General features: G+C 40.9%; 1 protein-coding gene across 5 annotated transcripts in view; it reads left to right on the top strand.

Annotated features, from left to right (window-relative positions):
- Positions 1–12,716, top strand: part of GRIA3 (glutamate ionotropic receptor AMPA type subunit 3) — a 164,960-nt gene that overhangs the window by 76,917 nt on the left and 75,327 nt on the right. The window lies entirely within an intron of this gene.

Raw genomic sequence — 12,716 nt, 5'->3', positions numbered from 1 at the left:
TGATTATTGCCACTTCATAAATTTAACTGTGGGTTTATAGCATGGAATAGATAAAAGAAACATTTAAATTTCATGAAGCATTAGCATATCTCTTAGAAATGTTGTATGTAAATTAGTCACAAACTGACCTTGCTGGTGCACACCCTGGGAAACGAAGAAGCTACAGTCACTGAGTTCCTTCTCAAAAGTTTCAATTCTTGTCAAGCCTTGAGGGTGTATCATCAATCTGCAGGGACTGATTTGCTGTAGCCACAACCAGGTCCCACAAGTACTGATTACAGGAAGGAAAGAGATGCTCAAGAGAGACTAACACAAGTCGATGCTGGTCCATAACTGCCAGGCAGCATGGTTGGGATGCTCAGACACCACTGCATTTCACACTGCATCTTTAATCAATATGGTGAGTGCTTTCTTTAGAGAAATTCATACAAGTGAAGCATAAGAAACTTCTTTTCTCCATTTTACTTTTAATTTTCATCTCTTCATGTTCTTGCAAAAGATGCAAAACACCATACCCACAGCCCACTCTGATGCTGCAGAACACTCTGCCAAGTTTCAACAGCTCTTTGGGCACACTCTCATTTGGGGAGCAGGCCTTTTGTTTGATCTTTTTAACTCTGTTTACATCTTGTTTTCTCATTTTCTTACATTGTGCAACGGAGAGAAGAAGAAGAAAAAATATCCAACTATCCCACTACCTGAAATGAAAGCTATATACCAAGCAAACTATAGATCAAAAATCTGCTGAACTCTTCTCTTCTGCAAGCATTCCAGACTCTGACACAGTGAAGTTGTAGTTTTATTAAACAGTTGATTCATCTTTCTATCGATATGGTTAGCATCTGTGTAACTAAGGATTTGCTGTGGGAGATTTCAAGTCCCCCAAACTCTACAGTACACTGTACAGTACTCCAACTTCTGCACAATTAGAGCCTTTCTGTTGCCATTATTGGTTTGTATGCAGCCCACCTCTGTACCGTTACATTACTCTCTTTTTCTGTATTCTGCCCATTGTTGGTCTTTTGAACTTCATTTACACAAAATTATGGCATTTCTCTGAAGTCTTTATTCTGAGTTATCTCAAGTATTTCTAAAATACCTTACAGCTTTCTCGCAGATGCATTTTAGGACTCTGTCAATCAGCTGAACAGCCCAATGCTGTGCGACCAAATCCTGCAGCATTTTCACACCTAAGTAGTGTGTCGTGTATGTTGATGTAATTTGGCTGTTTCTACTTAATTTCATTGAAGATGCTCATGAGAAAAATTGTTTGAATTGGTATTAAAAATGGTTTAGGACTTTTTTGTTAAGAAACCAAGACAGTCAAGAAAATGAAGTGCAGCATTCAGAGACAAACAATCTGGTACTAACCATGTCTATTTAGTGATTAGTCCAGTTATGCAGGACTTTTTAATGAGACCTGTCCCTTTTATTTTACTGTGACCATTCGCTTGACAAAGCATTGTCCAAGTGGATTCTAGGGTAATGCTTCTGATGCTAAAATTGTCTTCTGGCAACAGCTTCCAGAAGTTGTAGATTTACCTGACATTGAAAAGCAATGATCTAAGTTTCTGCAGGGAAAGTCAGTAGTGGAGAACTCCAGGTTGATAGCTGAATAATGCTTTATTTTATTTCCATCTCCTCTGCTTACCTTATTATCCTCTCATAAAGTCATTTCAAAAATATCCCACAAATGTGTGTGGTACTTAAATCCAGCCAGCCAGTTTACTCAAGGGAGTGGTGAGTTGTCTTCTTTTTAGCCAACTGTGTTTGCTGATAGCATACCATTGAGGGGAAAGATAAATCTGGATTTGCATATATCAAATCTGGCATTTTATTGCCGTTTAGAAAGTCAAATCTGTGCTTTGTGTGGAGTCTAGAAAGTCTGCTCAGCTAAGAGCTGCTGACTACAGACCATGTTAACAGTGTGCTCACTGTAGAACTTTACAGAGTTCTGCCTCCCTCCAGAGAGGGGGTTTGCTGTGGTCACTGTGGGGATGTGTGGCACCTGCCATTTGATTTTTCTCAGGGACAGCAGCAGCCTTTGCCAGTGACCCTGGATTTCAGAAACTTAAATAGGATTTATTCAAGAGCAAAAGGAATGGCAGAAATAAACAGACTGTAAACCACTAAACAGTCTACACACGTGCTGAGCTCGCTATCAGACTTTTGGGCTCTTGGCCAGGCCATTCAGCAAGCTTGTCAGTTCTCTGCACCAGAAACTACATATCATGGCTTTGTGTGTGAGTGACCCCCTTCTCCTGTATCAGGCTGGTCAGTGTGTGCAGTTTTCTTCCTTTGATGTGGTTTTTTTTTCAACCAGTTAAACTCAGGGTGTATCTCTCCTCCAGAAATGTAGGCTGAGAATTTTCTTCACGGACTTCAGGTACTGCTAGAACATTCTGTACCTTCCTCCAGTGACATGCAGATATGTCAGCTAGTGACCTTAAATATTCCATGTGTCTTTAGCACCTGGCACATCAGTATGTCCCTGTATTTGCAAGATCTGAAACCTGTCATAGGAAGTACTTCTCAGGACTGGCTCTTGTCCAGGTAAGAGTCTCTTCCAGCAGTCTCCCCCTGGTATGTGAAGGTGAGATAGGGAAGAGAGGTCACCTCAGCTTCTGCTCTCCTTTGGTAATCTGTTTTGTGACAGGCTACATTTTGTAGTGGTTTCATTCCCCTTCTAGAGAATCTTGTGATGGGCCTCTTGTATTGAGTTCTCTGCCCTTGTCTCTTCAGCTGCAGAGTAGGGGCAAGCAGAGACATCAATAGTTACACAATAAGTTACCTTCTGTCTGTTTGTGTGCCCTATAGTTCTGCAACCACTGAGCACGTGGGTCCTTATCCCTCCTTGTGCAACAAAACTATATCCAATTGAATCATCTAGTGGCCTCTCAAGCATACAGATAGCAACACTTATGTCATGCAAAATTCATAAGCTCCCCACACTTCTTGTCCCTTGATGCTAAAATATTCCAATATTCCCTCACAGATAGATATAAAATGTTGTTCTCATAAGCAGAAGAACATTTTCTTCTGAGAACCAACAGTAAGCTTTAGCCTGTTCAACCGTGTATTGAGAGACGTGTTTTTGAGTTAAGAAATATGTTTTTTCTTATTCCCAGGATAACAAGCTGTATTTCAGACTAGAGTGGCTTTATGTCCATTTAGAAGAAAATCTCCTGAGGGAAAGTAAGGAGGAAGAAACCCCATTCAGGATCAAAATGATGAAACTTTACAAAAGACCTGTTTATTCCAGAGACTGCATGCTTTTATCAAAAGGACACTATCTCCAAGTCTAGTCATAAAGGTTAGCCTCCAAGGCAGTGTCTGTATTGAGTGGAAGCAGAAGCAATACAGTAGAGAATGCAGTCCCCAAAACTTTAGAATGACAGTCAGCCTGTCAAAGGAGGCTTGCAGTAAATCGTCTGTAGGATTAGGAAGAGTAATCTGATTGACTGAACTTTATCCAGTGCAAGCGCTGGCTATGATTTCACCTTTGAGTCTGAAATTTTGAGCTTAGGAAGGTGGTCTGCAGGTTTTAAGTGCAGCCACAGTTTCATCCCTCTGCAGGAGCTGTTGAGGTCTCAGAGGAGTGTGCTCCTTGCACAACAGCTTTCACATTTGGGATGTCAAAAGAACAAATACAAAACTGCAGTAGTCACTTGGCCAGTAGTCATTAAAAACAACAATAAGGAAGAATGTGAGCTGAAAAGTCAATACCACTTTCATGTAAGCTTCCTGGTTTGTCTTTCATTCTAAACAGTCTGGTGTTCCTATAAACACAGTGGGGTACTCGAAGGAGGAGCAGAGCTATGAGTACCTTCAGATTCTTCTTTGCTTATGAGCCCCAATAAGGCTGTGTCCTCTGAAGGTACTGCACTGCACAGAATACAGCCTCCAGAGCACCATGTCCCTGCCACAGTCTCCAGGGCTCCACGTCACAGCCCAGTTTTATCTTCTGTGTAGAGCAGAGGAGGGGTTCAGAGGAATCTCCAAGAGAGTATCTGATATGTACAGTGTTAGCTAATGTCACTCAGAGACTCGTAGAGTTCATTTTTATGCTTCCAATTAACTAGAAACTTAAAATTTAAGACATCTCTTCATTAGATGCCCATGGGTATTGCTGAAACCAGCATCTAAAGCAGAATGAAAGGTCACTGCTTCCTCTTTGCATCGGAGACTTTCAGCAGCTCACAGGTCCATATAGGGAGGAAAGGGGAATTACTTGGTTCAGCCACCCTCAGAACTGTTCCTAGTGGAGGGTAAGTAAAAAATGGGCACATGTTAAAATTGACAACAGTTTCTGTCTTAAAGGGCCTGCTCCTATCAGCTGTAAAAATAATAAACAGCCAGAGATGAATTGCTGAACCAGAGAGGAGTAACATCTGGGGCTAATCTACCCCACACGGAGCACAATTCACACGTACCTGAGGAGAAATTTTCTAGCTTGTAAATAGAAACATCTCACCAAAGCCATCATCCAAACGTCATAAAGCAAGGCAGGTTCCAAATGACAGGAATTTAACAGAGTATTAGTCATCCTGCAGAAGGACTGAGGTAATGGCACACAAAGCTGAAAGGCATTCAGAAGACGTTGAAGCACAGTTTTAAATGTATCTGACCAGTAATGATAATAAGTAATACAAAATGCCTGACCATAAATGTGTGACTGCTGCCAAACAATTCTGGTTTCTTATGCCAGAGGCAAATGAACCTGAAGGTCACCATTAGAGTTTTTATTTTGCTGTGATAGCAGCAATTACTCTGTTTGTGTTTTATGATAACTCCTGGGGTATAAGGGCACACCCCAGTGCACACACATGCATCTGCTTTTGATGTTTTGCATATGTGTACCACAGCACTTTTAGTGTGCTTTTATGCAATTATAGACATATGTGTGTGGCAACCTCTGCATTGCCTTTGAATGCACAGAAAAGCAAAGTCTTTGCTGTTACGCTGCTGCAAGTCAACCATTATCCTGAACTTCATTCTGGAGATGATATTTTAATGGATGCGTAGTGCTCAGAGAGAGGTTGTGTTTGCTTTGAACTTCAGTTAATAGATGGCTGTAAAAGCACAGTTTGCCATATAGTTTACCCTTTGTTGTCGGTTGTTTGGTTTTTAGTGCATAGAATTTGTGTGTCTGTTTGCCCTTAGAAAGCCCTCTGAGGATCCCTGTCATTATTTAGCCCATGTCCACATCGTGCGGGCTGCGTCTGCAGCTGACACTAGTTGTTACCCTTGTTGACGGTCTCAGAGGAAAAGTTGAGCCTGAGGGCCATTGGAAATAGCCTCTGACTTCTGTATTTGATGTAGTCTTGAAGCAAATGTACACAGTGTTGCTTCTCGTGCTGTACCTGGTCTGTGGGGAGACGATTTGGTCTTTTGTTGGTTGTACTGATACTTTTCAAAAGCAACATTCACAAGAAGTCTTTTAAAGATAGAGAGTGTTTGAGGGGAAGGAAATGCTGGCTGGGATTTGCTGAACATGTGATCTCTTGAGGTTTTTGTCCCACTGTATTTGTCCAGCTCTGGGAATCTTTGTCACCTCTTCTAAGCCCCTGGCTGGTTTTAAAATCCCTCATTTGCGCATCTCTTCCAGCGTAGTATAGAAGTTACTTTGTTACAGTCCTAGCGTTTAATGTGGTTCTTTCTTCTCCTATAAAGGATAAACCCTTTCATCTTAGCAGACATTACCTTAATTTCTGCATCTGTCTCTCAAATAGTTTAATGCTTGAAACTCTGCTTCTAACCAAAGGCTTTCCTTAATTAGTTTCCAAGGCAACCATCTTGGCGACAATTCAGATGAACCAACTGCAGGGAGAGGAAGGAAACACACTATCAAAATGAATAGTAGTAGCACAATACCACTGTGCAAACAGGCGTTGTACATCACCACTGACAGTGTGATAGTCCTGGTGTCTCATAAGTTCATTTACAAGGGAAGAAGTCCTAGCTCAGTAGCAGAGAAGCCGCACAAGAGCTTTTGTCTGTTTTCCACGGCTGACTAAGCTGGGGATAAATGGCTTTGGTGTGATATGAATCACGTCTCTGGGGGAGGAAAAGAACCACTGCTGTTTTTCAGAGTCCCTCATGCACCAAGATGTTCCCAGATTCATTTTATAGAGGACTGTTGACTACACTTCACAGAGCAAGACTTTCAGAGTAGGAACCACCCAACAGGGCTTTTGTAGCCTTAATTCTGGCAGTGCAGTACATAAGACACTAGCAACTGATAGCTACAGTCCTTAAACATGAGGTCCTGAAGTGTGATCCAGAGCTATGGTGCATTTTCTCAGGGCTACAGATGGGTTTGGATCAGGCCATAATATGTCACAGTCACTCACTGCTCACCTTTATACGTTCAGACATGATTCCTAACCCACCTTTGTACAGTGCAGTACCAGGCCCTGTAAGTCATCACACTAAACCTCAAATGCAGATTCATCCCACGGTGTTCAGCCAATAAGATGGAAAACAGCATATAACAATTTTGGAGGAAATTAAATTTCCCAGGCTTAAAAGAAGCCCATATTACTAAATTAAATGTATTTGTGTCATACCATGCACGAGTAGCTATACTGCATATGTACCACTGGAAGCTCATTCTTCCAAAAGATGTAATGAATAAAATTATCAGTGATACACATAGACCACTAAAAACACCCCAAGTATTTCCTATCCTGGGAGAACACACGGAAAGAATCAGGAAAGAAAAATATTGATGTAACTTTATTGCCTCGTGTGAGTAAAATGGCTTCCCCTGCTGCATACACTAGGTCTAGTAAAAATAAATTAACTCCTCATAATCTCTTTCAGTTCGTGGTTTATGCACCAAGTTATGCAGGGAATATTGCAGAGCGCTGTTTATAGTGAAACAGAATAAACCTTTCAGACTCCTTCAAAGCATTGAAAAGAGCAGGCTGAATGCAATGCTAGTCACACTAAAATACCATTTGTAGTAAAAAGTATAAGAAAAGTAACCTTGCTTTTCCTGGAGGAGGCTGCAGGGATTTATTTACTTTTTTTTGGTAATTTCATAGGGCATTTAAAAAGGAAAAGAACCCTCCAAAGAAAGGGGGTGGGGGAGGAAAGAATGGCTACTATTCAGTATTTTTCAGTCTGCTCGAAGGCAGTGCTTTGCAGCAAAAAATCCCTTCCAAAAGATTCTCATGTGAGCACTGGGACTGAATTACTGCGACACTTCTGGGTTATATCCAAATAATAGTTTGAAGCGATCCTGACATGCAGCAATGGTTTATATAAGCAGAATTCTGTTTCCAGGGGTTCGTGTTCAATTCCAGGGATTTTACCCTAGCATATCAATGGGAGGAGTGGAGAAAATAGGAAATGTATCTATTTTTTAAATGAAAACTTTGTGCCTCTGTTTACTGTTTTCTTCCTCTCTTCCCCTCAATGGATATCCATGCTTTGATATTTTGGGGAGCTAAGAGTGCAGGAGTCTCATTTATCCTATGGGGTATGAAAAGAGAAAACGAGCATTGTTTGTGCTTGTCTCTGATTGCAAGAGTGTACTCTTAAGAATGTTCAGCATACACCTTTCACTGAAACCCAAAGAGGCACAGTTAGGTATCATCTGCTGTGCCACAGGGGTTAGGCACACAATGCAAAGGTCACTAAAGAACAGTTTCTTAATGATATGCCTTCAAACTGCATGGCAGTGCTGAAGCATTTGTGATCTCTGCAAAACGTTTGGGAAGCTAAGAGTAAATGTGAGATTACTACTATGAATAGTCTTCCTGAAAGGGACTTCAGGTCTTGTGAAACTTAGCAAAGGATGCTAGTCCCAAAAGTCTGATAATGCTGAATTTGGTATATCTGATGCAGACTTGTATGTCTATGATGAGAGCATCCACAAATGCTGAGAAGCAAGGGGGTAGCATAAGTAGAAAGGGTGTAAATGAAGTTGGAAGTGAGGGTGTTACCATGATATAAGAGGTAGGAGCTATTTGAATTGTAGCCTGAGGGAAAGTTAATCATGAATGTTGCTAGAGAAGGGTAGTCAACTCTGGCAGTGCAGCCAACTCCATGTTTCTGAGCTGAGAATCAACTAAGAAATGGCAGTGTCTTTTGAACAGCTGGTTGTGTGTCAGTGAAAGCCATGTTGTGGTTACTGAAAAGCTTGCCCATGGTGGAGCAGTTAACATAAAGTCCTGTTGTTCTGGGTTCTCTGGAGTACCATAGCACAGGTACCTGTGGTACCTATTCACTCTCCGGTTAATGAAACCTCATGTCTCTCTTAGAGTCAGTGAAGTGAGGCTGAAGCAGCAGATCTGTTTCCACAGGGCCTTGAGTGTCACTCATCCATGACACCCTTGATGGGCTTAGGTGCAAGATAGATGAACATTTCAGCGTTTATCAGAAGTAGCAGGGAGACAGAATACAGTGAGAATCTTTCTCTGTATACTTTCCCTATCAGTTAATAGGATTTTCAGTTTTCATGGACTCTGGAAGATCCATATAGAGAAACAGAAGTTGCAAACTCCCAAATACACTCTTCAATCAGCTCTCTTCAAAAACTTAGTCAAGCTTTGATGACAACAGTGTATTAAAAGCTTCAGACCCAAGTAATTTTTAAACATCCTACCAAAATAATTAGCCAGATCAGAGAACGTAACCCAAGTCCTGTGATGTCATGGTGACAGACATTCTGGTGGTATCTGACCCGAGAATGGTGATAGCCAAAAATGAGGGAGGAAGAGAGAATGCTGAACCAGAAGATCCTGAAGTTGAAACCAATGAGGAGAGTACCATAGCAGGGTTTGTCAGTGTCTAATTAAAGCAATTCTGGCACTCAGCACAGAAGGCTTATTGTGATTTCAAATTTCCTGTACACATTTGTTTTTCAGTTGTTTTCTGTGAGATCTGAAGCCTCTATGTGAAATTCCAGGTGAGTTTTGACATAAAAATTTCACAGGGGCTTGAGAAAGTACCGAGCCCCTGTGAAATTACCTTGGATGTGAAGTCACTTCATTACAAATATTTTTTTCAAGGGAGGATATTTCTCAAAGAATATACTAGAACTGTATAGACAATTCAAATGTTATCTCCTTCCTAAAACAAGCTATGTGTGGAAATCACTGCTGCAAAGTAACATACTTAATTAAGTCGATTTACTTCCCATAAGTACAACTGAAAAAAAAATCCTCCAGAACACATCTGGATTTTTACTTTATTAATCTCACTGGAGAAGCTAAAAATTTCACTGATGAAAAATTTCTACAGCACATCTCTTCAAGGAAGCTCTCTGGGAACAAGTATCTTCTCTTGAGAATATCTTGGCAAAATAAGGGGCAACGGTCTCGCCAATTTTGAGTATCCCTTTTCATGTGCTACAAAGAATTTTTGTTATGTTTGTAACAGCTTCCCATATTTGATCTTGGTTTTAGTGAAATAGCTTCAAGTAATGAAGAGTAGCTTAAAGTTTTGATTGACTTTGACATGAAGGTCTTTGTAACAAAAGGACGTGACTTGTGAAGAGAGATGTAGTCCTGAGAAATATAACCTTGTCCTCATCTGCCTAAGCAAGTAAGAGATTTTGATACAAAGGCAAGTTTATTTTATTCATCTTAAAGAGTAAATAATTGTGATGATGAATGTCAGTTACCAGGCAGCATAGAAGTCTGCATCTCAGTGTCCTCCAGGGCCTGATGTTTTGCAGTTGAATATATCCTGTAACTATGCCGATGGATTAGTTAATCTGACAATATTGCTAAATCACGCCAAGGAAAATGAGTTTAGGAACATTGTTTCAGGGCACAGAAAATACTCAGGAAACTTTGTCATCACACTGAAAGGAATTAGGAGAAAGCATCATGCCCTCAGAACCTGTGTTGCACTTTGTAATTTTTTTCCTAAGTAATTTCCAATGTAACCTTTTATGCAGAAATTAAATGTGCATTCCACTACACAATCTTCAATCGGCAAATGTCAGATTAGTTATGGGAACAGAAAGTTGAGCCATATGGAGGGAGAATGAAATACAATGCAGCTTTCAGATGTTGCGTTTAATTACCCTCCAAGGACTAACAAGCACAACCATGATCTATCTGGAGACAGCCTAAAAGTAACATTTTACTCTTGATGTGAGAGAGGCAAGGGAGAGAAGGGCACAAGAAGGGAGACAGAGGGGAAAAAAGCCTGTAATAAAATGCATCAGAGGCATCTCAGATCCCACCGTGCTCATTTTTGCCCCCTTCTTCTAGGAGATTCCTATTGTCTGGGAGATTATTTTCCACAAGAGATACATTGTGGAAGAGCCAAAAGCTGCTTCTTTGAAGAATATTTTATAAGCCCAAAGAAATTATTTTGATACTTTACTGTAGAGGAAAGTAGAATTTTGTTTATGAGATGTAGTCACAAATACATAAAGTGGCAGTTGCATGGAAATAAAATTCTTAGGTCCATACACTGCAGTCAAGCAGCTGGGACTGTGTATGGGTTTGAGACACTCCCTAAAGGGCATGAAGCCTCTGAAATGGTGAATGAATTAATCTCAACTGTACATGCAGTTATTTTTATCTGCAGCACATAATACGTGTGTGGAATCTTCATCTTAATCTTCATTTAGTATTTAACTAAAATGTAATACAGTGCTCATTTTTCATACAAATGAAATAATTGTTTACTGCATATTTTACAGCATCACAGTCCCTGGTGGCCAGATTCCATTCCCATTAACAGTAAGTGAAGAAATAAACCACCTTCCCCAGGTTTGCACTACAATTGCAATCCCTTTGCATAGGGAAGTCACTTCTACTGACTGTGGAACTGAAGTCAGGACAAGTGCCACTTGTTAGACTCTGACAGACCACCTCTAGCTGTGGCATATCTTTTGCTGCCTCAGGATTGCATTCCCTTTGAACCTCATGTATTGGTTTGGTGTTGGTGTGATAGATAAAATCATAATGCCAAAAAAATCTATTTTTAATAAGTTTACTGAGGGAAGATGGAACTTTGTCTACTCTTTATAATTCTCCAGGGGAACCTGCTCTTTCTGTAAATTGGAAAAGAGAGGAATGGGCTTTGCAAACAGTTCAATGGTTCTACTGAGTTTACAGGGAGTTTTGTTTTTACTGGGGCATCTGGTTAGAGGGGAGAAGTCTTGCTGGCATTTCAGGAGAGCTTTGCTTTTCTATTCTCCTGTTTATCCTACTTCTATCTGGAAAATTTACCTGACAAGGAGTGCCCTGTGCAAAGTAAGCATAGTGAGGAGTGACTAAGTATGGCAGTCGGATGCTGTTGCACTTTCACTCACACGGTAGCTGTAGAAGGTAACGACGCTGCTGTTAAGCGGGCAGCGACCCCAGAGAGCTCAGTGCAGTGACTGCATGTCCCACGGTCAGCTCCTCGGCTGCAGCAAGGGTCTACAGAATAGGAATAAGGCCGGGGAGAGAGATCTCTTCCAGCTGAAAGGCTTCTTCAGTTTCTCCTTTTGCTGGAGTAATAGAAACTGGGTTGGCTTACAGTAGGTTACAGATGCCACTCAAGATAAGCTAAACATCCTTGCTAACACACTGACAAGAACTTTCAGAGCCTCGACTTCAGCTTTTATTTGAACTAATTGGATTGTCAGCCTGATATTCTGTTTCTCCACTTTCCTAAGCATGTCCTAAAGACCAAATTAGCCAGTGCCACTGGTGCAGTAGCGTGCTGCATTACAGGGCACAACGTTTCAATCACTCAAACCAATATCAGGTTGGAGCTGCTCAGATCTGAGATAAGCTTTAAGTAACTCCACCTTCAGAACAGAAATGCTATCACCAGGAGAAGAAACTAGAAAACACTTGACCTGACACGCAGGAGGGAAGACAGTGTGCTCCACAACAACTTAGGCTTTGCCAGGCAGTTGTTGCTGTGCAGGATATCCATGCTGTTCCCACAAAGTACAGTCCACACTGATAGCTGATCCTGATGATGCTGTTGATAATTTTTAAAACCTGAGTCCATGTATCTGTTTTGCTTGTTTGCTGCTGGAAAGCAAGGATTCTGCCATTGCTTCTGACATTAGCACACTGCTCCAGAGGCCAGGGTGTTAAGGTTGTATTTCTGTAGCAAGGTGTGAAGGCATATCACTGCTCAGCTGAAGGCAGCTGTTCTGTCCTCAGAAACTTACACATATGCTTAAACATCAGAAGAAACAGTTGTTAAGTGCAGGCTCTTTGCAAAAGTGGAACCCAAATTAATGCATGAACAACCTTAACAAAATCAACAAAATGCTTTTTTCACTCCAAGCTTGTAGGAAATCTTGGTTTTCTTCCTAAAACACAGGAAAGCAGTATTCTGTGCTTAAACTGCCTCGTTGTTCCCAGATATGGTCGAAATGGAAAGATACATCAGAGCAGGTCAGCTCTCTGGCCGTCATTCCATTTAAGTGGCATATTTCTGCCACTTGTCAGGTATGAAAAGCACAGTAAAAATCTTCAGACCTTCTTTGTGACAATATTGCCTGTCAGCATCAGTATTTTATGTTATGGAAAGATCTAACAGGCTCATAAAATACCAGGGGTTTGAGCAGTAGATGAGGTAGCCTTTACTTTTGTGATCTTATTTTTTTCTTCCTGTTTTCATTTGTAAGTAAGGAATGGTAAATAACTTTGACTAAAGAGACTGAGCTCCCGACAGGTATTAATGGGACATGGTAGTTTTCTTTTCATTGCTGTCAAAACTGTGATAGATTCTTCTCTAGG

The sequence above is a fragment of the Pogoniulus pusillus genome, chromosome 19, assembly GCF_015220805.1.
Source record: "Pogoniulus pusillus isolate bPogPus1 chromosome 19, bPogPus1.pri, whole genome shotgun sequence".
NCBI lineage: Eukaryota > Metazoa > Chordata > Aves > Piciformes > Lybiidae > Pogoniulus > Pogoniulus pusillus.
Note: the sequence above shows the minus strand (reverse complement) of the source record. Positions and strands in the feature narration are given on the sequence as shown.